Raw genomic sequence first — 25936 nt, forward strand, 5'->3', positions numbered from 1 at the left:
GTTAGGTCAGGGTTAGGTCTGGTATTTGCCATCATCTGGCAAATACTTTCGCATTTTCGCATACTTGTTGGCCAGATCCTTGGCGTTTTCTGGTTTGGATCACGCAGTAATGTGGTACCACACTGAAACTGTGAGTCTATCTTAGATTCAATCTATATTTTAGAGGATAACACCGGTTAGGTCAGGGTTAGGTCTGGTATTTGCCATCATCTGGCTCATACTTTCGCATTATTCGCATACTTGTTGGCCAGATCCTGGGCGTTTTCTGGTTTGTGTCACGTAGTAATGTGGTACCACACTGCAACAGCGAGTTAAACCTGGATTCAGTCTATATTTTAGAGGATAACACCGGTTAGGTCAGGGTTAGGTCTGGTATTCGCCATCATCTGGCTCATGCTTTGGCATTTTTCGCATACTTGATGGCCAGATCCTGAGCGTTTTCTGGTTTGGAACACGTAGTAAAGTGGTACCACACTGAAACAGTGAGTTAAACCTGGAGTCAATCTATATATTAGAGGGTAACACTGGTTAGGTTTGGGTTAGGTCTGGTATTTGCCATCATCTGGCTCATACTTTCGCATTTTTCATATGCTTGTTGGCCAGATCCTGGGCGTTTTCTGGTTTGGATCACGTAGTAATGTAGAACCACTCTGAAACAGTGAGTTAAACCTGGATTAAATCTATATTTTAGAGGATAACACCGGTTAGGTCAGGGTTAGGTCTGGTATTTGCCATCATCTGGCTCATACTTTCGCATTTTTCGCATACTTGTTGGCCAGATCCTGGGCGTTTTCTGGTTTGGATCACGTAGTAATGTAGAACCACTCTGAAACAGTGAGTTAAACCTGGATTAAATCTATATTTTAGAAGATAACACCGGTTAGGTCAGGGTTAGGTCTGGTATTTGCCATCATCTGGCAAATACTTTCGCATTTTTCGCATACTTGTTGGCCAGATCCTGGGCGTTTTCTGGTTTGGATCACGCAGTAATGTGGTACCACACTGAAACTGTGAGTCTATCTTAGATTCAATCTATATTTTAGAGGATAACACCGGTTAGGTCAGGGTTAGGTCTGGTATTTGCCATCATCTGGCTCATACTTTCGCATTATTCGTATACTTGTTGGCCACATCCTGGGTGTTTTCTGGTTTGTGTCACGTAGTAATGTGGTACCACACTGCAACAGTGAGTTAAACCTGGATTCAGTCTATATTTTAGAGGATAACACCGGTTAGGTCAGGGTTAGGTCTGGTATTCGCCATCATCTGGCTCATGCTTTGGCATTTTTCGCATACTTGATGGCCAGATCCTGGGCGTTTTCTGGTTTGGAACACGTAGTAAAGTGGTACCACACTGAAACAGTGAGTTAAACCTGGAGTCAATCTATATATTAGAGGGTAACACTGGTTAGGTTTGGGTTAGGTCTGGTATTTGCCATCATCTGGCTCATACTTTCGCATTTTTCATATACTTGTTGGCCAGATCCTGGGCGTTTTCTGGTTTGGATCACATAGTAATGTGGCACCACACTCAAACAGTGAGTTAAACCTGGATTCAATCTATATTTCAGAGGATAACACCGGTTAGGTCAGGGTTAGGTCTGGTATTTGCCATCATCTGGCTCATACTTTCGCATTTTTCGCATACTTGTCGGCCAGATCCTGGGCGTTTTCTGGTTTGGATCACGTAGTAATGTGGCACCACACGGCAACAGTGAGTTAAACCTGGATTCAATCTATATTTTAGAGAATAACACCGGTTAGGTCAGGGTTAGGTCTGGTATTTGCCATCATCTGGCTCATACCTTCGCATTTTTCATATACTTGTTGGCCAGATCCTGGGCGTTTTCTGGTTTGGATCACATATTAATGTGGCACCACACTCAAACAGTGAGTTAAACCTGGATTCAATCTATATTTCAGAGGATAACACCGGTTAGGTCAGGGTTAGGTCTGGTATTTGCCATCATCTGGCTCATACTTTCGCATTTTTCATATACTTGTTGGCCAGATCCTGGGCGTTTTCTGGTTTGGATCACGTAGTAATGTGGCACCACACTGCAACAGTGAGTTAAACCTGGATTCAATCTATATTTTAGAGGATAACACCGGTTATGTCAGGGTTAGGTCTGGTATTTGCCATCATCTGGCTCATACTTTCGCATTTTTCATATACTTGTTGGCCAGATCCTGGGCGTTTTCTGGTTTGGATCACATAGTAATGTGGCACCACACTCAAACAGTGAGTTAAACCTGGATTCAATCTATATTTCAGAGGATAACACCGGTTAGGTCAGGGTTAGGTCTGGTATTTGCCATCATCTGGCTCATACTTTCGCATTTTTCATATACTTGTTGGCCAGATCCTGGGCGTTTTCTGGTTTGGATCACGTAGTAATGTGGCATCACACTGCAACAGTGAGTTAAACCTGGATTCAATCTATATTTTAGAGGATAACACCTGTTAGGTCAGGGTTAGGTCTGGTATTTTCCATCATCTGGCCCATACTTTCGCATTTTTCGCATACTTGATGGCCAGATCCTGGGCGTTTTCTGGTTTGGAACACGTAGTAAAGTGGTACCACACTGCAACAGTGAGTTAAACCTGGATTCAATCTATATTTTAGAGGATATCACCGGTTAGGTTTGGGTTAGGTCTGGTATTTTCCATCATCTGGCCCATACTTTCGCATTTTTCGCATACTTGTTGGTCAGATCCTGGGCGTTTGCTGGATTGCGTCATGTAGTAATGTGGTACAACACCGCAACAGTGAGTTAAACCTGGATTCAATATATATTTTAGAGGATATCACCGGTTAGGTTTGGGTTAGGTCTGGTATTTGCCATCATCTGGCTCATACTTTCGCATTTTTCGCATACTTGTTGGCCAGATCCTGGGCGTTTTCTGGTTTGGATCACGTAGTAATGTGGCACCATACTGCAACAGTGAGTTAAACCTGGATTGAATCTATATTTTAGAGGATAACACCGGTTAGGTCAGGGTTAGGTCTGGTATTTGCCATCATCTGGCTCATACTTTCGCATTTTTCGCATACTTGTTGGCCAGATCCTGGGCGTTTTCTGGTTTGGATCACGTTGTTATGTGGCACCACACAGCCACATGAGTTAAACCTGGATTCAATCTATACTTTAGAGGATAACACCGGTTAGGTCAGGGTTAGGTCTGTTATTTGCCATCATCTGGCTCATACTTTCGCATTTTTCATATACTTGTTGGCCAGATCCTGGGCGTTTTCTGGTTTGGATCACATAGTAATGTGGCACCACACTCAAACAGTGAGTTAAACCTGGATTCAATCTATATTTCAGAGGATAACACCGGTTAGGTCAGGGTTAGGTCTGGTATTTGCCATCATCTGGCTCATACTTTCGCATTTTTCATATACTTGTTGGCCAGATCCTGGGCGTTTTCTGGTTTGGATCACGTAGTAATGTGGCATCACACTGCAACAGTGAGTTAAACCTGGATTCAATCTATATTTTAGAGGATAACACCTGTTAGGTCAGGGTTAGGTCTGGTATTTTCCATCATCTGGCCCATACTTTCGCATTTTTCGCATACTTGATGGCCAGATCCTGGGCGTTTTCTGGTTTGGAACACGTAGTAAAGTGGTACCACACTGCAACAGTGAGTTAAACCTGGATTCAATCTATATTTTAGAGGATATCACCGGTTAGGTTTGGGTTAGGTCTGGTATTTTCCATCATCTGGCCCATACTTTCGCATTTTTCGCATACTTGTTGGTCAGATCCTGGGCGTTTTCTGGATTGCGTCATGTAGTAATGTGGTACAACACCGCAAGAGTGAGTTAAACCTGGATTCAATATATATTTTAGAGGATATCACCGGTTAGGTTTGGGTTAGGTCTGGTATTTGCCATCATCTGGCTCATACTTTCGCATTTTTCGCATACTTGTTGGCCAGATCCTGGGCGTTTTCTGGTTTGGATCACGTAGTAATGTGGCACCACACTGCAACAGTGAGTTAAACCTGGATTGAATCTATATTTTAGAGGATAACACCGGTTAGGTCAGGGTTAGGTCTGGTATTTGCCATAATCTGGCTCATACTTTCGCATTTTTCGCATACTTGTTGGCCAGATCTTGGGCGTTTTCTGGTTTGGATCACGTTGTAATGTGGCACCACACAGCCACATGAGTTAAACCTGGATTCAATCTATACTTTAGAGGATAACACCGGTTAGGTCAGGGTTAGGTCTGTTATTTGCCATCATCTGGCTCATGCTTTGGCATTTTTCGCATACTTGTTGGTCAGAACCTGGGCGTTTTCTGGTTTGGATCACGCAGTAATGTGGTACCACACTGAAACAGTGAGTTTATCTTAGATTCAATGTATATTTTAGAGGATAACACCGGTTAGGTCAGGGTTAGGTCTGCTATTTGCCATCATCCGGCCCATACTTTCGCATTTTTCGCATACTTGTTGGACAGATCCTGGGCGTTTTCTGGTTTGGATCACGCAGTAATGTGGTACCACACTGAAACAGTGAGTTTATCTGAGATTCAATCTATATTTTAGAGGATAACACCTGTTAGGTCAGGGTTAGGTTTGGTATTCGCCATCACCTGGCTCATGCTTTGGCAATCTTCGCATACCAAATGGCCAGAGCCTGGGCGTTTTCTGGTTTGGATCACGTAGTAATGTGGCACCACACTGCAACAGTGAGTTAAACCAGGATTGAATCTATATTTTAGAGGATAACACCGGTTAGGTCAGGCTAAGGTCAGGTATTTGCCATCATCTGGCTCATGCTTTGGCATTTTTCGCATACTTGTTGGTCAGAACCTGGGCGTTTTCTGGTATGGATCACGTAGTAATATGGTACCACACTGAAACAGTGAGTTTATTTGGACTGAATCTATAGTTTAGAGGATAACACCGGTTAGGTCAGGGCAAGGTCTGGTATTTGCCATCATCTGGCCCATACTTTCGCATTTTTCGCATACTTGTTGGACAGATCCGGGGCATTTCCGGTTTGGATCACGAAGTAATGTGGTACCACACTGCCACATGAGTTAAACCTGAATTCAATCTATATTTTAGAGGATAACACCGGTTAGGTCATGGTTAGGTCTGGTATTTGCCATCATCCGGCTCATACTTTCGCATATTTTGCATACTGGTTGGCCAGATCCTGGGCGTTTTCTGGTTTGGAGCACGTTGTAATGTGGCACCACACTGAAACATTGAGTTAAACCTGGATTCGATCTATATTTCAGAGGATAACACCGGTTAGGTCGGGATGAGTTCTGGTATTTGCCATCATCCGGCTCATACTTTCGCATATTTCGCATACTTGTTGGCCAGATCCTGGGCGTTTTCTGGTTTGGATCACGTTGTAATGTGGCACCACACTGACACAGTGAGTTAAACCTGGATTCAATCTATATTTTAGAGGATAAAACCGGCTAGGTCAGGGTTAGGTCTGGTATTTGCCATCATCTGGCTCATAGTTTCGCATTTTTCGCATACTTATTGGCCAGATCCTGGTGGTTTTCTGGTTTGGATCACGTAGTAATGTGGTTCCACACTGCAGCAGTGAGTTAAACCTGGATTCAATCTATATTTTAGAGGATAACACCGGGTAGGTCAGGGTTAGGTTTGGTATTCGCCATCACCTGGCTCATGCTTTGGCATTTTTCTCATACTTGATGGCCAGAGCCTGGGCGTATTCTGGTTTGGAACACGTAGTAAAGTGGTACCACACTGAAACTGTGTGTTGATCCTGGATTCGAGCTATATTTTAGAGGATAACACCGGTTAGGTCAGGTTTAGGTCTGGTATTTGCCATCATCTGGCTGATACTTTCGCATTTTTCACCCACTTGATGGCCAGATCCACGGCGTTTTCTGGATTGGATCACGTGGTAATGTAGAACCACTCTGAAGCAGTGAGTTAAACCTGAATTCAATCTATATTTTAGTGGATAACACCGGTTAGGTCAGGCTAAGGTCAGGTATTTGCCATCATCTGGCTCATACTTTCGCATTTTTCGCATACTTGTTGGCCAGATCCTAGCATTTTCTGGTTTGTATCACGTAGTAATGTGGTTCCACACTGCAATAGTGAGTTAAACCTGGATTCAATCTATATTTTAGAGGATAACACCGGTTAGGTCAGGGTTAGGTCTGGTATTTGCCATCATCTGGCTCATACTTTCGCATTATTCGCATACTTGTTGGCCAGATCCTGGGCGTTTTCTGGTTTGTGTCACGTAGTAATGTGGCACCACACTGAAACAATGAGTTGATCCTGGATTCGAGCTATATTTTAGAGGATAACACCGGTTAGGTCAGGTTTAGGTCTGGTATTTGCCATCATCTGGCTGATACTTTCGCATTTTTCACCCACTTGTTGGCCAGATCCAGGGCGTTTTCTGGATTGGATCACGTGGTAATGTAGAACCACTCTGAAGCAGTGAGTTAAACCTGAATTCAATCTATATTTTAGAGGATAAAACCGGCTAGGTCAGGGTTAGGTCTGGTATTTGCCATCATCTGGCTCATAGTTTCGCATTTTTCGCATACTTATTGGCCAGATCCTGGGGGTTTTCTGGTTTGGATCACGTAGTAATGTGGTTCCACACTGCAGCAGTGAGTTAAACCTGGATTCAATCAATATTTTAGAGGATAACACCGGTTAGGTCAGGGTTAGGTCTGGTGTTTGCCATCATCTGGCTCATACTTTCGCATTATTCGCATACTTGTTGGCCAGATCCTGGGCGTTTTCTGGTTTGTGTCACGTAGTAATGTGGCACCACACTCAAACAGTGAGTTAAACCAGGATTCAATCTGTATTTCAGAGGATAACACCGGTTAGGTCAGGGTTAGGTCTGGTATTCGCCATCGTCTGCCTCATACTTTCGCAGTTTTCGCATACTTGATGGCCAGATCCAGGGCGATTTCTGGTTTGGATCACGTAGTAATGTGGTACCACACTGAAACAGTGAGTCAATGCTGGATTCGATCTATATATTAGAGGGTAACACTGGTTAGGTTTGGGTTAGGTCTGGTATTTGCCATCATCTGGCTCATACTTTCGCATTTTTCATATACTTGTTGGCCAGATCCTGGGCGTTTTCTGGTTTGGATCACGTAGTAATGTGGCACCACACTCAAACAGTGAGTTAAACCTGGATTCGATCTATATTTCAGAGGATAACACCGGTTAGGTCAGGGTTAGGTCTGGTATTTGCCATCGTCTGCCTCATATTTTCGCATTTTTCGCATACTTGATGGCCAGATCCAGGGCGATTTCTGGTTTGGATCACGTAGTAATGTGGCACCACACTGCAACAGTGAGTTAAACCTGGATTCAATCTATATTTTAGAGAATAACACCGGTTAGGTCAGGGTTAGGTCTGGTATTTGCCATCATCTGCCTCATACTTTCGCATTTTTCGCATACTTGATGGCCAGATCCAGGGCGATTTCTGGTTTGGATCACGTAGTAATGTGGTACCACACTGAAACAGTGAGTTAATCCTGGATTCGATTTATATATTAGAGGGTAACACTGGTTAGGTTTGGGTTAGGTCTGGTATTTGCCATCATCTGGCTCATACTTTCGCATTTTTCATATACTTGTTTGCCAGATCCTGGGCGTTTTCTGGTTTGGATCACGTAGTAATGTAGAACCACTCTGAAACAGTGAGTTAAACCTCGATTAAATCTATATTTTAGAGGATAACACCGGTTAGGTCAGGGTTAGGTCTGGTATTTGCCATCATCTGTCTCATACTTTCGCATTTTTCGCATACTTGTTGGCCAGATCCTGGGCGTTTTCTGGTTTGGATCACGTAGTAATGTAGAACCTCTCTGAAACAGTGAGTTAAACCTGGATTAAATCTATATTTTAGAAGATAACACCGGTTAGGTCAGGGTTAGGTCTGGTATTTGCCATCATCTGGCTCATACTTTCGCATTATTCGCATACTTGTTGGCCAGATCCTGGGCGTTTTCTGGTTTGTGTCACGTAGTAATGTGGTACCACACTGCAACAGTGAGTTAAACCTGGATTCAGTCTATATTTTAGAGGATAACACCGGTTAGGTCAGGGTTAGGTCTGGTATTCGCCATCATCTGGCTCATGCTTTGGCATTTTTCATATACTTGTTGGCCAGATCCTGGGCGTTTTCTGGTTTGGATCACATAGTAATGTGGCGCCACACTCAAACAGTGAGTTAAACCTGGATTCAATCTATATTTCAGAGGATAACACCGGTTAGGTCAGGGTTAGGTCTGGTATTTGCAATCATCTGGCTCATACTTTCGCATTTTTCGCATACTTGTTGGCCAGATCCTGGGCGTTTTCTGGTTTGGATCACGTAGTAATGTGGCACCACACGGCAACAGTGAGTTAAACCTGGATTCAATCCATATTTTAAAGAATAACACCGGTTAGGTCAGGGTTAGGTCTGGTATTTGCCATCATCTGGCTCATACTTTCGCATTTTTCATATACTTGTTGGCCAGATCCTGGGCGTTTTCTGGTTTGGATCACATAGTAATGTGGCACCACACTCAAACAGTGAGTTAAACGTGGATTCAATCCATATTTCAGAGGATAACACCGGTTAGGTCAGGGTTAGGTCTGGTATTTGCCATCATCTGGCTCATACTTTCGCATTTTTCATATACTTGTTGGCCAGATCCTGGGCGTTTTCTGGTATGGATCACGTAGTAATGTGGCACCACACTGCAACAGTGAGTTAAACCTGGATTCAAACTATATTTTAGAGGATAACACCGGTTAGGTCAGGGTTAGGTCTGGTATTTGCCATCATCTGGCTCATACTTTCGCATTTTTCATATACTTGTTGGCCAGATCCTGGGCGTTTTCTGGTTTGGATCACATAGTAATGTGGCACCACACTCAAACAGTGAGTTAAACCTGGATTCAATCTATATTTCAGAGGATAACACCGGTTAGGTCAGGGTTAGGTCTGGTATTTGCCATCATCTGGCTCATACTTTCGCATTTTTCATATACTTGTTGGCCAGATCCTGGGCGTTTTCTGGTTTGGATCACGTTGTAATGTGGCACCACACAGCCACATGAGTTAAACCTGGATTCAATCTATACTTTAGAGGATAACACCGGTTAGGTCAGGGTTAGGTCTGGTATTTGCCATCATCTGGCTCATGCTTTGGCATTTTCCGCATACTTGTTGGTCAGAACCTGGGCGTTTTCTGGTTTGGATCACGCAGTAATGTGGTACCACACTGAAACAGTGAGTTTATCTTAGATTCAATCTATATTTTAGAGGATAACACCGGTTAGGTCAGGGTTAGGTCTGCTATTTGCCATCATCTGGCCCATACTTTCGCATTTTTCGCATACTTGTTGGACAGATCCGGGGCATTTCCGGTTTGGATCACGAAGTAATGTGGTACCACACTGCCACATGAGTTAAACCTGAATTCAATCTATATTTTAGAGGATAACACCGGTTAGGTCAGGGTTAGGTTTGGTATTCGCCATCACCTGGCTCATGCTTTGGCATTTTTCGCATACTTGATGGCCAGAGCCTGGGCGTTTTCTGGTTTGGATCACGTAGTAATGTGGCACCACACTGCTACAGTGAGTTAAACCTGGATTGAATCTATATTTTAGAGGATAACACCGGTTAGGTCAGGCTAAGGTCAGGTATTTGCCATCATCTGGCTCATGCTTTGGCATTTTTCGCATACTTGTTGGTCAGAACCTGGGCGTTTTCGGGTTTGGATCACGTAGTAATATGGTACCACACTGAAACAGTGAGTTTATTTGGATTGAATCTATAGTTTAGAGGATAACACCGGTTAGGTCAGGGTAAGGTATGGTATTTGCCATCATCTGGCCCATACTTTCGCATTTTTCGCATACTTGTTGGACAGATCCGGGGCATTTCCGGTTTGGATCACGAAGTAATGTGGTACCACACTGCCACATGAGTTAAACCTGGATTCGATCTATATTTCAGAGGATAACACCGGTTAGGTCGGGATGAGTTCTGGTATTTGCCATCATCCGGCTGATACTTTCGCATATTTCGCATACTTGTTGGCCAGATCCTGGGCGTTTTCTGGTTTGGATCAGGTTGTAATGTGGCACCACACTGACACAGTGAGTTAAACCTGGATTCAATCTATATTTTAGAGGATAAAACCGGCTAGGTCAGGGTTAGGTCTGGTATTTGCCATCATCTGGCTCATAGTTTCGCATTTTTCGCATACTTATTGGCCAGATCCTGGGGGTTTTCCGGTTTGGATCACGTAGTAATGTGGTTCCACACTGCAGCAGTGAGTTAAACCTGGATTCGATCTATATTTCAGAGGATATCACCGGTTAGGTCGGGATGCGTTCTGGTATTTGCCATCATCCGGCTGATACTTTCGCATATTTCGCATACTTGTTGGCCAGATCCTGGGCGTTTTCTGGTTTGGAACACGTAGTAAAGTGGTACCACACTGAAACAGTGAGTTAAACCTGGAGTCAATCTATATATTAGAGGGTAACACTGGTTAGGTTTGGGTTAGGTCTGGTATTTGCCATCATCTGGCTCATACTTTCGCATTTTTCATATACTTGTTGGCCAGATCCTGGGCGTTTTCTGGTTTGGATCACATAGTAATGTGGCACCACACTCAAACAGTGAGTTAAACCTGGATTCAATCTATATTTCAGAGGATAACACCGGTTAGGTCAGGGTTAGGTCTGGTATTTGCCATCATCTGGCTCATACTTTCGCATTTTTCGCATACTTGTTGGCCAGATCCTGGGCGTTTTCTGGTTTGGATCACGTAGTAATGTGGCACCACACGGCAACAGTGAGTTAAACCTGGATTCAATCTATATTTTAGAGAATAACATCGGTTAGGTCAGGATTAGGTCTGGTATTTGCCATCATCTGGCTCATACTTTCGCATTTTTCATAGACTTGTTGCCCCGATCCTGGGCGTTTTCTGGTTTGGATCACATAGTAATGTGACACCACACTCAAACAGTGAGTTAAACCTGGATTCAATCTATATTTCAGAGGATAACACCGGTTAGGTCAGGGTTAGGTCTGGTATTTGCCATCATCTGGCTCATACTTTCGCATTTTTCATATACTTGTTGGCCAGATCCTGGGCGTTTTCTGGTTTGGATCACGTAGTAATGTGGCACCACACTGCAACAGTGAGTTAAACCTGGATTCAATCTATATTTTAGAGGATAACACCGGTTAGGTCAGGGTTAGGTCTGGTATTTGCCATCATCTGCCTCATACTTTCGCATTTTTCATATACTTGTTGGCCAGATCCTGGGCGTTTTCTGGTTTGGGTCACATAGTAATGTGGCACCACACTCAAGCAGTGAGTTAAACCTGGATTCAATCTATATTTCAGAGGATAACACCGGTTAGGTCAGGGTTAGGTCTGGTATTTGCCATCATCTGGCTCATACTTTCGCATTTTTCATATACTTGTTAGCCAGATCCTGGGCGTTTTCTGGTTTGGATCACGTAGTAATGTGGCATCACACTGCAACAGTGAGTTAGACCTGGATTCAATCTATATTTTAGAGGATAACACCGGTTAGGTTTGGGTTAGGTCTGGTATTGTCCATCATCTGGCCCATACTTTCGCATTTTTCGCATACTTGTTAGCCAGATCCTGGGCGTTTTCTGGTTTGGGTCACGTAGTAATGTGGCACCACACGGCAACAGTGAGTTAAACCTGGATTCAATCTATACTTTAGAGGATATCACCGGTTAGGTCAGGGTTTGGTCTGGTATTTTCCATCATCTGGCTCATACTTTCGCATTTTTCATATACTTGTTGGCCAGATCCTGGGCGTTTTCTGGTTTGGATCACGTAGTAATGTGGCACCACACTGCAACAGTGAGTTAAACCTGGATTGAATCTATATTTTAGAGGATAACACCGGTTAGGTCAGGGTTAGGTCTGGTATTTGCCATCATCTGCCTCATACTTTCGCATTTTTCATATACTTGTTGGCCAGATCCTGGGCGTTTTCTGGTTTGGATCACGTAGTAATGTGGCACCACACTGCAACAGTGAGTTAAACCTGGATTGAATCTATATTTTAGAGGATAACACCGGTTAGGTCAGGGTTAGGTCTGGTATTTTCCATCATCTGGCTCATACTTTCGCATTTTTCATATACTTGTTGGCCAGATCCTGGGCGTTTTCTGGTTTGGGTCACGTAGTAATGTGGCACCACACGGCAACAGTGAGTTAAACCTGGATTCAATCTATATTTTAGAGGATAACACCGGTTAGGTCAGGGTTAGGTCTGGTATTTGCCATCATCTGCCTCATACTTTCGCATTTTTCATATACTTGTTGGCCAGATCCTGGGCGTTTTCTGGTTTGGGTCACATAGTAATGTGGCACCACACTCAAGCAGTGAGTTAAACCTGGATTCAATCTATATTTTAGAGGATACCACCGGTTAGGTCAGGGTTAGGTCTGGTATTTGCCATCATCTGCCTCATACTTTCGCATTTTTCATATACTTGTTGGCCAGATCCTGGGCGTTTTCTGGTTTGGGTCACATAGTAATGTGGCACCACGCTCAAGCAGTGAGTTAAACCTGGATTCAATCTATATTTCAGAGGATAACACCGGTTAGGACAGGGTTAGGTCTGGTATTTGCCATCATCTGGCTCATACTTTCGCATTTTTCATATACTTGTTGGCCAGATCCTGGGCGTTTTCTGGTTTGGATCACGTAGTAATGTGGCATCACACTGCAACAGTGAGTTAAACCTGGATTCAATCTATATTTTAGAGGATAACACCGGTTAGGTTTGGGTTAGGTCTGGTATTGTCCATCATCTGGCCCATACTTTCGCATTTTTCGCATACTTGTTAGCCAGATCCTGGGCGTTTTCTGGTTTGGGTCACATAGTAATGTGGCACCACAGTCAAGCAGTGAGTTAAACCTGGATTCAATCTATATTTCAGAGGATAACACCGGTTAGGACAGGGTTAGGTCTGGTATTTGCCATCATCTGGCTCATACTTTCGCATTTTTCATATACTTGTTGGCCAGATCCTGGCCGTTTTCTGGTTTGGATCACGTAGTAATGTGGCACCACACTGCAACAGTGAGTTAAACCTGGATTGAATCTATATTTTAGAGGATAACACCGGTTAGGTCAGGGTTTGGTCTGGTATTTTCCATCATCTGGCCCATACTATCGCATTTTTCGCATACTTGTTGGTCAGATCCTGGGCGTTTTCTGGATTGCGTCATGTAGTAATGTGGTACAACACCGCAACAGTGAGTTAAACCTGGATTCAATATATATTTTAGAGTATATCACCGGTTAGGTTTGGGTTAGTTCTGGTATTTGCCATCATCTGGCTCATACTTTCGCATTTTTCGCATACTTGTTGGCCAGATCATGGGCGTTTTCTGGTTTGGATCACGTAGTAATGTGGCACCACACTGCAACAGTGAGTTAAACCTGGATTGAATCTATATTTTAGAGGATAACACTGGTTAGGTCAGGGTTAGGTCTGGTATTTGCCATCATCTGGCTCATACTTTCGCATTTTTCGCATACTTGTTGGCCAGATCCTGGGCGTTTTCTGGTTTGGATCACGTTGTAATGTGGCACCACACAGCCACATGAGTTAAACCTGGATTCAATCTATACTTTAGAGGATATCACCGGTTAGGTTTGGGTTAGGTCTGGTATTTGCCATCATCTGGCTCATACTTTCGCATTTTTCGCATACTTGTTGGCCAGATCATGGACGTTTTCTGGTTTGGCTCACGTAGTAATGTGGCACCACACTGCAACAGTGAGTTAAACCTGGATTGAATCTATATTTTAAAGGATAACACCGGTTAGGTCAGGGTTAGGTCTGGTATTTGCCATCATCTGGCTCATACTTTCGCATTTTTCATAGACTTGTTGGCCAGATCCTGGGCGTTTTCTGGTTTGGATCACATAGTAATGTGGCACCACACTCAAACAGTGAGTTAAACCTGGATTCAATCTATATTTCAGAGGATAACACCGGTTAGGTCAGGGTAAGGTCTGGTATTTGCCATCATCTGGCCCATACTTTCGCATTTTTCGCATACTTGTTGGACAGATCCTAGCATTTTCTGGTTTGGATCACGTAGTAATGTGGTTCCACACTGCAATAGTGAGTTAAACTTGGATACAATCTATATTTTAGAGGATAACACCGGTTACGTCAGGCTAAGGTCAGGTATTTGCCATCATCTGCCACATGCTTTCGCATTTTTCGCATACTTGTTGGCCAGATCCTGGGCGTTTTCTGGTTTGGATCACGTTGTAATGTGGTACCACACTGCCACATGAGTTAAACCTGAATTCAATCTATATTTTAGAGGATAAAACCGGCTAGGTCAGGGTTAGGTCTGGTATTTGCCATCATCTGGCTCATAGTTTCGCATTTTTCGCATACTTATTGGCCAGATCCTGGGGGTTTTCTGGTTTGGATCACGTAGTAATGTGGTTCCACACCGCAGCAGTGAGTTAAACCTGGATTCAGTCTATATTTTAGAGAATAACACCGGTTAGGTCAGGGTTAGGTTTGGTATTCGCCATCACCTGGCTCATGCTTTGGCATTTTTCGCATACTTGATGGCCAGAGCCTGGGCGTTTTCTGGTTTGGAACACGTAGTAAAATGGTACCACACTGAAACAGTGAGTTCATCCTGGATTCGAGCTATATTTTAGAGGATAACACCGGTTAGGTCAGGTTTAGGTCTGGTATTTGCCATCATCTGGCTGATACTTTCGCATTTTTCACCCACTTGTTGGCCAGATCCAGGGCGTTTTCTGGATTGGATCACGTGGTAAAGTAGAGCCACTCTGAAGCAATGAGTTAAACCTGAATTCAATCTATATTTTAGTGGATAACACCGGTTAGGTCAGGCTAAGGTCAGGTATTTGCCATCATCTGGCTCATACTTTCGCATTTTTCGCATACTTGTTGGCCAGATCCTAGCATTTTCTGGTTTGGATCACGTAGTAATGTGGTTCCACACTGCAATAGTGAGTTAAACTTGGATACAATCTATATTTTAGAGGATAACACCGGTTACGTCAGGCTAAGGTCAGGTATTTGCCATCATCTGCCACATGCTTTCGCATTTTTCGCATACTTATTGGCCAGGTAGCGGGTGTTTTTCTGGTTTGGATCACGAAGTAATGTGTTTCCACACTGCATCAGTGAGTTAATCCTGGATTCAATCTATATTTTAGAGGATAACACCGGTTAGGACAGGGTTAGGTCTGGTATTTGCCATCGTCTGCCACATTCTTTCGCATTTTTCGCATACTTGATGGCCAGATCCTGGGCGTTTTCTGGTTTGGAACACGTAGTAATGTGGCACCACACGGCAACAGTGAGTTAAACCTGGATTCAATCTATATTTCAGAGGATAACACCGGTTAGGTCAGGGTTAGGTCTGGTATTTGCCATCATCTGGCTCCTACTTTCGCATTTTTCATATACTTGTTGGCCAGATCCTGGGCGTTTTCTGGTTTGGATCACGTAGTAATGTGGCACCACACTGCAACAGTGAGTTAAACCTAGATTCAATCTATATTTTAGAGGATAACACCGGTTAGGTCAGGGTTAGGTCTGGTATTTGCCATCATCTGGCTCATACTTTCGCATTTTTCATATACTTGTTGGCCAGATCCTGGGCGTTTTCTGGTTTGGATCACATAGTAATGTGGCACCACACTCAAACAGTGAGTTAAAACTGGATTCAATCTATATTTCAGAGGATAACACCGGTTAGGTCAGGGTTAGGTCTGGTATTTGCCATCATCTGGCTCATACTTTCGCATTTTTCATATACTTGTTGGCCAGATCCTGGGCGTTTTCTGGTTTGGATCACGTAGTAATGTGGCACCACACTGCAACAGTGAGTTAAACCTGGATTCAATCTATATTTTAGAGGATAACACCGGTTAGGTCAGGGTTAGGTCTGGTATTCGCCATCATCTGGCTCATACTTTCGCATTTTTCATATACTTGTTGGCCAGATCCTGGGCGTTTTCTGGTTTGGATCACATAGTAATGTGGCACCACACTCAAGCAGTGAGTTAAACCTGGATTCAATCTATATTTCAGAGGATAACACCGGTTAGGTCAGGGTTAGGTCTGGTATTTGCCATCATCTGGCTCATACTTTCGCATTTTTCATATACTTGTTGACCAGATCCTGGGCGTTTTCTGGTTTGGATCACGTAGTAATGTGGCATCACTCTGCAACAGTGAGTTAAACCTGGATTCAATCTATATTTTAGAGGATAACACCGGTTAGGTTTGGGTTAGGTCTGGTATTGTCCATCATCTGGCCCATACTTTCGCATTTTTCGCATACTTGTTAGCCAGATCCTGGGCGTTTTCTGGTTTGGATCACGCAGTAATGTGGCACCACACGGCAACAGTGAGTTAAACCTGGATTCAATCTATATTTTAGAGGATAACACCGGTTAGGTTTGGGTTAGGTCTGGTATTTGCCATCATCAGGCTCATACTTTCGCATTTTTCATATACTTGTTGGCCAGATCCTGGGCGTTTTCTGGTTTGGATCACATAGTAATGTGGCACCACAGTCAAGCAGTGAGTTAAACCTGGATTCAATCTATATTTCAGAGGATAACACCGGTTAGGTCAGGGTTAGGTCTGGTATTTCTCATCATCTGGCTCATACTTTCGCATTTTTCATATACTTGATGGCCAGAGCCTGGGCGTTTTCTGGTTTGGATCACGTAGTAATGTGGCACCACACTGCTACAGTGAGTTAAACCTGGATTGAATCTATATTTTAGAGGATAACACCGGTTAGGTCAGGCTAAGGTCAGGTATTTGCCATCATCTGGCTCATGCTTTGGCATTTTTCGCATACTTGTTGGTCAGAACCTGGGCGTTTTCGGGTTTGGATCACGTAGTAATATGGTACCACACTGAAACAGTGAGTTTATTTGGATTGAATCTATAGTTTAGAGGATAACACCGGTTAGGTCAGGGTAAGGTATGGTATTTGCCATCATCTGGCCCATACTTTCGCATTTTTCGCATACTTGTTGGACAGATCCGGGGCATTTCCGGTTTGGATCACGAAGTAATGTGGTACCACACTGCCACATGAGTTAAACCTGGATTCGATCTATATTTCAGAGGATAACACCGGTTAGGTCGGGATGAGTTCTGGTATTTGCCATCATCCGGCTGATACTTTCGCATATTTCGCATACTTGTTGGCCAGATCCTGGGTGTTTTCTGGTTTGGATCAGGTTGTAATGTGGCACCACACTGACACAGTGAGTTAAACCTGGATTCAATCTATATTTTAGAGGATAAAACCGGCTAGGTCAGGGTTAGGTCTGGTATTTGCCATCATCTGGCTCATAGTTTCGCATTTTTCGCATACTTATTGGCCAGATCCTGGGGGTTTTCCGGTTTGGATCACGTAGTAATGTGGTTCCACACTGCAGCAGTGAGTTAAACCTGGATTCGATCTATATTTCAGAGGATAACACCGGTTAGGTCGGGATGAGTTCTGGTATTTGCCATCATCCGGCTGATACTTTCGCATATTTCGCATACTTGTTGGCCAGATCCTGGGCGTTTTCTGGTTTGGAACACGTAGTAAAGTGGTACCACACTGAAACAGTGAGTTAAACCTGGAGTCAATCTATATATTAGAGGGTAACACTGGTTAGGTTTGGGTTAGGTCTGGTATTTGCCATCATCTGGCTCATACTTTCGCATTTTTCATATACTTGTTGGCCAGATCCTGGGCGTTTTCTGGTTTGGATCACATAGTAATGTGGCACCACACTCAAACAGTGAGTTAAACCTGGATTCAATCTATATTTCAGAGGATAACACCGGTTAGGTCAGGGTTAGGTCTGGTATTTGCCATCATCTGGCTCATACTTTCGCATTTTTCATATACTTGTTGGCCAGATCCTGGGCGTTTTCTGGTTTGGATCACGTAGTAATGTGGCACCACACTGCAACAGTGAGTTAAACCTGGATTCAATCTATATTTTAGAGGATAACACCGGTTAGGTCAGGGTTAGGTCTGGTATTTGCCATCATCTGGCTCATACTTTCGCATTTTTCATATACTTGTTAGCCAGATCCTGGGCGTTTTCTGGTTTGGATCACGTAGTAATGTGGCATCACACTGCAACAGTGAGTTAAACCTGGATTCAATCTATATTTTAGAGGATAACACCGGTTAGGTTTGGGTTAGGTCTGGTATTGTCCATCATCTGGCCCATACTTTCGCATTTTTCGCATACTTGTTAGCCAGATCCTGGGCGTTTTCTGGTTTGGGTCACGTAGTAATGTGGCACCACACGGCAACAGTGAGTTAAACCTGGATTCAATCTATATTTTAGAGGATAACACCGGTTAGGTTTGGGTTAGGTCTGGTATTTGCCATTATCAGGATCATACTTTCGCATTTTTCATATACTTGTTGGCCAGATCCTGGGCGTTTTATGGTTTGGATCACATAGTAATGTGGCACCACAGTCAAGCAGTGAGTTAAACCTGGATTCAATCTATATTTCAGAGGATAACACCGGTTAGGACAGGGTTAGGTCTGGTATTTGCCATCATCTGGCTCATACTTTCGCATTTTTCATATACTTGTTGGCCAGATCCTGGGCGTTTTCTGGTTTGGATCACGTAGTAATGTGGCACCACACTGCAACAGTGAGTTAAACCTGGATTGAATCTATATTTTAGAGGATAACACCGGTTAGGTCAGGGTTTGGTCTGGTATATTCCATCATCTGGCCCATACTATCGCATTTTTCGCATACTTGTTGGTCAGATCCTGGGCGTTTTCTGGATTGCGTCATGTAGTAATGTGGTACAACACCGCAACAGTGAGTTAAACCTGGATTCAATATATATTTTAGAGTATATCACCGGTTAGGTTTGGGTTAGGTCTGGTATTTGCCATCATCTGGCTCATACTTTCGCATTTTTCGCATACTTGTTGGCCAGATCATGGGCGTTTTCTGGTTTGGATCACGTAGTAATGTGGCACCACACTGCAACAGTGAGTTAAACCTGGATTGAATCTATACTTTAGAGGATAACACTGGTTAGGTCAGGGTTAGGTCTGGTATTTGCCATCATCTGGCTCATACTTTCGCATTTTTCATAGACTTGTTGGCCAGATCCTGGGCGTTTTCTGGTTTGGATCACATAGTAATGTGGCACCACACTCAAACAGTGAGTTAAACCTGGATTCAATCTATATTTCAGAGGATAACACCGGTTAGGTCAGGGTAAGGTCTGGTATTTGCCATCATCTGGCCCATACTTTCGCATTTTTCGCATACTTGTTGGACAGATCCGGGGCATTTCCGGTTTGGATCACGAAGTAATGTGGTAGCACACTGCCACATGAGTTAAACCTGAATTCAATCTATATTTTAGAGGATAAAACCGGCTAGGTCAGGGTTAGGTCTGGTATTTGCCATCATCTGGCTCATAGTTTCGCATTTTTCGCATACTTATTGGCCAGATCCTGGGGGTTTTCTGGTTTGGATCACGTAGTAATGTGGTTCCACACCGCAGCAGTGAGTTAAACCTGGATTCAATCTATATTTTAGAGGATAACACCGGTTAGGTCAGGGTTAGGTTTGGTATTCGCCATCACCTGGCTCATGCTTTGGCATTTTTCGCATACTTGATGGCCAGAGCCTGGGCGTTTTCTGGTTTGGAACACGTAGTAAAATGGTACCACACTGAAACAGTGAGTTGATCCTGGATTCGAGCTATATTTTAGAGGATAACACCGGTTAGGTCAGGTTTAGGTCTGGTATTTGCCATCATCTGGCTGATACTTTCGCATTTTTCACCCACTTGTTGGCCAGATCCAGGGCGTTTTCTGGATTGGATCACGTGGTAAAGTAGAGCCACTCTGAAGCAGTGAGTTAAACCTGAATTCAATCTATATTTTAGTGGATAACACCGGTTAGGTCAGGCTAAGGTCAGGTATTTGCCATCATCTGGCTCATACTTTCGCATTTTTCGCATACTTGTTGGCCAGATCCTAGCATTTTCTGGTTTGGATCACGTAGTAATGTGGTTCCACACTGCAATAGTGAGTTAAACTTGGATACAATCTATATTTTAGAGGATAACACCGGTTACGTCAGGCTAAGGTCAGGTATTTGCCATCATCTGCCACATGCTTTCGCATTTTTCGCATACTTATTGGCCAGGTAGCGGGTGTTTTTCTGGTTTGGATCACGAAGTAATGTGTTTCCACACTGCATCAGTGAGTTAATCCTGGATTCAATCTATATTTTAGAGGATAACACCGGTTAGGACAGGGTTAGGTCTGGTATTTGCCATCGTCTGCCACATTCTTTCGCATTTTTCGCATACTTGATGGCCAGATCCTGGGCGTTTTCTGGTTTGGAACACGTAGTAATGTGGCACCACACGGCAACAGTGAGTTAAACCTGGATTCAATCTATATTTCAGAGGATAACACCGGTTAGGTCAGGGTTAGGTCTGGGTTTTGCCATCATCTGGCTCCTACTTTCGCATTTTTCATATACTTGTTGGCCAGATCCTGGGCGTTTTCTGGTTTGGATCACGTAGTAATGTGGCACCACACTGCAACAGTGAGTTAAACCTAGATTCAATCTATATTTTAGAGGATAACACCGGTTAGGTCAGGGTTAGGTCTGGTATTTGCCATCATCTGGCTCATACTTTCGCATTTTTCATATACTTGTTGGCCAGATCCTGGGCGTTTTCTGGTTTGGATCACATAGTAATGTGGCACCACACTCAAACAGTGAGTTAAAACTGGATTCAATCTATATTTCAGAGGATAACACCGGTTAGGTCAGGGTTAGGTCTGGTATTTGCCATCATCTGGCTCATACTTTCGCATTTTTCATATACTTGTTGGCCAGATCCTGGGCGTTTTCTGGTTTGGATCACGTAGTAATGTGGCACCACACTGCAACAGTGAGTTAAACCTGGATTCAATCTATATTTTAGAGGATAACACCGGTTAGGTCAGGGTTAGGTCTGGTATTCGCCATCATCTGGCTCATACTTTCGCATTTTTCATATACTTGTTGGCCAGATCCTGGGCGTTTTCTGGTTTGGATCACATAGTAATGTGGCACCACACTCAAGCAGTGAGTTAAACCTGGATTCAATCTATATTTCAGAGGATAACACCGGTTAGGTCAGGGTTAGGTCTGGTATTTGCCATCATCTGGCTCATACTTTCGCATTTTTCATATACTTGTTGACCAGATCCTGGGCGTTTTCTGGTTTGGATCACGTAGTAATGTGGCATCACTCTGCAACAGTGAGTTAAACCTGGATACAATCTATATTTTAGAGGATAACACCGGTTAGGTTTGGGTTAGGTCTGGTATTGTCCATCATCTGGCCCATACTTTCGCATTTTTCGCATACTTGTTAGCCAGATCCTGGGCGTTTTCTGGTTTGGATCACGCAGTAATGTGGCACCACACGGCAACAGTGAGTTAAACCTGGATTCAATCTATATTTTAGAGGATAACACCGGTTAGGTTTGGGTTAGGACTGGTATTTGCCATCATCAGGCTCATACTTTCGCATTTTTCATATACTTGTTGGCCAGATCCTGGGCGTTTTCTGGTTTGGATCACATAGTAATGTGGCACCACAGTCAAGCAGTGAGTTAAACCTGGATTCAATCTATATTTCAGAGGATAACACCGGTTAGGTCAGGGTTAGGTCTGGTATTTGTCATCATCTGGCTCATACTTTCGCATTTTTCATATACTTGTTGGCCAGATCCTGGGCGTTTTCTGGTTTGGATCACGTAGTAATGTGGCACCACACTGCAACAGTGAGTTAAACCTGGATTGAATCTATATTTTAGAGGATAACACCGGTTAGGTCAGGGTTAGGTCTGGTATTTTCCATCATCTGGCCCATACTATCGCATTTTTCGCATACTTGTTGGTCAGATCCTGGGCGTTTTCTGGATTGCGTCATGTAGTAATGTGGTACAACACCGCAACAGTGAGTTATACCTGGATTCAATATATATTTTAGAGGATATCACCGGTTAGGTTTGGGTTAGGTCTGGTATTTGCCATCATCTGGCTCATACTTTCGCATTTTTCGCATACTTGTTGGCCAGATCATGGGCGTTTTCTGGTTTGGATCACGTAGTAATGTGGCACCACACTGCAACAGTGAGTTAAACCTGGATTGAATCTATATTTTAGAGGATAACACCGGTTAGGTCAGGGTTAGGTCTGGTATTTGCCATCATCTGGCTCATACTTTCGCATTTTTCGCATACTTGTTGGCCAGATCCTGGGCGTTTTCTGGTTTGGATCACGTTGTAATGTGGCACCACACAGCCACATGACTTAAACCTGGATTCAATCTATACTTTAGAGGATATCAACGGTTAGGTTTGGGTTAGGTCTGGTATTTGCCATCATCTGGCTCATACTTTCGAATTTTTCGCATACTTGTTGGCCAGATCATGGGCGTTTTCTGGTTTGGATCACGTAGTAATGTGGCACCACACTGCAACAGTGAGTTAAACCTGGATTGAATCTATATTTTAGAGGATAACACCGGTTAGGTCAGGGTTAGGTCTGCTATTTGCCATCATCTGGCCCATACTTTCGCATTTTTCGCATACTTGTTGGACAGATCCGGGGCATTTCCGGTTTGGATCACGAAGTAATGTGGTACCACACTGCCACATGAGTTAAACCTGAATTCAATCTATATTTTAGAGGATAACACCGGTTAGGTCAGGGTTAGGTTTGGTATTCGCCATCACCTGGCTCATGCTTTGGCATTTTTCGCATACTTGATGGCCAGAGCCTGGGCGTTTTTTGGTTTGGATCACGTAGTAATGTGGCACCACACTGCAACAGTGAGTTAAACCTGGATTGAATCTATATTTTAGAGGATAACACCGGTTAGGTCAGGCTATGGTCAGGTATTTGCCATCATCTGGCTCATGCTTTGGCATTTTTCGCATACTTGTTGGTCAGAACCTGGGCGTTTTCTGGTTTGGATCACGTAGTAATATGGTACCACACTGAAACAGTGAGTTTATTTGGATTGAATCTATAGTTTAGAGGATAACACCGGTTAGGTCAGGGTAAGGTCTGGTATTTGCCATCATCTGGCCCATACTTTCGCATTTTTCGCATACTTGTTGGACAGATCCGGGGCATTTCCGGTTTGGATCACGAAGTAATGTGGTACCACACTGCCACATGAGTTAAACCTGAATTCAATCTATATTTTAGAGGATAAAACCGGCTAGGTCAGGGTTAGGTCTGGTATTTGCCATCATCTGGCTCATAGTTTCGCATTTTTCGCATACTTATTGGCCAGATCCTGGGGGTTTTCTGGTTTGGATCACGTAGTAATGTGGTTCCACACTGCAGCAGTGAGTTAAACCTGGATTCAATCTATATTTTAGAGGATAACACCGGTTAGGTCAGGGTTAGGTTTGGTATTCGCCATCACCTGGCTCATGCTTTGGCATTTTTCGCATACTTGATGGCCAGAGCCTGGGCGTTTTCTGGTTTGGAACACGTAGTAAAATGGTACCACACTGAAACAGTGAGTTGATCCTGGATTCGAGCTATATTTTAGAGGATAACACCGGTTAGGTCAGGTTTAGGTCTGGTATTTGCCATCATCTGGCTCATACTTTCGCATTTTTCACCCACTTGTTGGCCAGATCCAGGGCGTTTTCTGGATTGGATCACGTGGTAATGTAGAACCACTCTGAAGCAGTGAGTTAAACCTGAATTCAATCTATATTTTAGTGGATAACACCGGTTAGGTCAGGCTAAGGTCAGGTATTTGCCATCATCTGGCTCATACTTTCGCATTTTTCGCATACTTGTTGGCCAGATCCTAGCATTTTCTGGTTTGGATCACGTAGTAATGTGGTTCCACACTGCAATAGTGAGTTAAACTTGGATACAATCTATATTTTAGAGGATAACACCGGTTAGGTCAGGCTAAGGTCAGGTATTTGCCATCATCTGCCACATACTTTCGCATTTTTCGCATACTTGTTGGCCAGATCCTAGCATTTTCTGGTTTGGATCACGTAGTAATGTGGTTCCACACTGCAACAGTGAGTTAAACCTGGATTCAATCTATATTTTAGAGGATAACACCGGTTAGGACAGGGTTAGGTCACGTATTTGCCATCGTCTGCCACATACTTTCGCATTTTTCGCATACTTATTGGCCAGATCCTGGGCGTTTTCTGGTTTGGATCACGCAGTAATGTGGTACCACACTGAAACAGTGAGTTTATCTTAGTTTCAATCTATATTTTAGAGGATAACACCGGTTAGGTCAGGGTTAGGTCTGGTATTTGCCATCATCTGGCTCATACTTTCGCATTTTTCGCATACTTGTTGGCCAGATCCTGGGCGTTTTCTGGTTTGGATCACGTAGTAATGTGGTTCCTCACTGCAACACTGAGTTAAACCTGGATTCAATCTATATTTTAGAGGATAACACCGGTTAGGTCAGGCTAAGGTCAGGTATTTGCCATCATCTGGCTCATACTTTCGCATTTTTCGCATACTTGTTGGCCAGATCCTAGCGTTTTCTGGTTTGGATCACGTAGTAATGTGGTTCCACACTGCAATAGTGAGTTAAACTTGGATTCAATCTATATTTTAGAGGATAACACCGGTTAGGTCAGGTTAAGGTCAGGTATTTGCCATCATCTGGCTCATACTTTCGCATTTTTCGCATACTTGTTGGCCAGATCCTAGCATTTTCTGGTTTGGATCACGTAGTAATGTGGTTCCACACTGCAACAGTGAGTTAAACCTGGATTCAATCTATATTTTAGAGGATAACACCGGTTAGGACAGGGTTAGGTCACGTATTTGCCATCGTCTGACACATACTTTCGCATTTTTCGCATACTTATTGGCCAGGTTGCGGGTGTTTTTCTGGTTTGGATCACGTAGTAATGTGGCACCACACTGCAACAGTGAGTTAAACCTGGATTGAATCTATATTTTAGAGGATAACACCGGTTAGGTCAGGGTTAGGTCTGGTATTTGCTATCATCTGGCACATACTTTCGCATATTTTGCATACTGGTTGGCCAGATCCTGGGCGTTTTCTGGTTTGGATCACGTTGTAATGTGGCACCACACTGAAACAGTGAGTTAAACCTGGATTCGATCTATATTTCAGAGGATAACACCGGTTAGGTCAGGGTTAGGTCTGGTATTTTCCATCATCTGGCCCATACTATCGCATTTTTCGCATACTTGTTGGTCAGATCCTGGGCGTTTTCTGGATTGCGTCATGTAGTAATGTGGTACAACACCGCAACAGTGAGTTATACCTGGATTCAATATATATTTTAGAGGATATCACCGGTTAGGTTTGGGTTAGGTCTGGTATTTGCCATCATCTGGCTCATACTTTCGCATTTTTCGCATACTTGTTGGCCAGATCATGGGCGTTTTCTGGTTTGGATCACGTAGTAATGTGGCACCACACTGCAACAGTGAGTTAAACCTGGATTGAATCTATATTTTAGAGGATAACACCGGTTAGGTCAGGGTTAGGTCTGGTATTTGCCATCATCTGGCCCATACTTTCGCATTTTTCGCATACTTGTTGGACAGATCCGGGGCATTTCCGGTTTGGATCACGAAGTAATGTGGTACCACACTGCCACATGAGTTAAACCTGAATTCAATCTATATTTTAGAGGATAACACCGGTTAGGTCAGGGTTAGGTTTGGTATTCGCCATCACCTGGCTCATGCTTTGGCATTTTTCGCATACTTGATGGCCAGAGCCTGGGCGTTTTTTGGTT

Source organism: Colletes latitarsis, chromosome 13, assembly GCF_051014445.1.
Source record: "Colletes latitarsis isolate SP2378_abdomen chromosome 13, iyColLati1, whole genome shotgun sequence".
In the NCBI taxonomy this organism is placed as follows: Eukaryota; Metazoa; Arthropoda; class Insecta; order Hymenoptera; family Colletidae; genus Colletes; species Colletes latitarsis.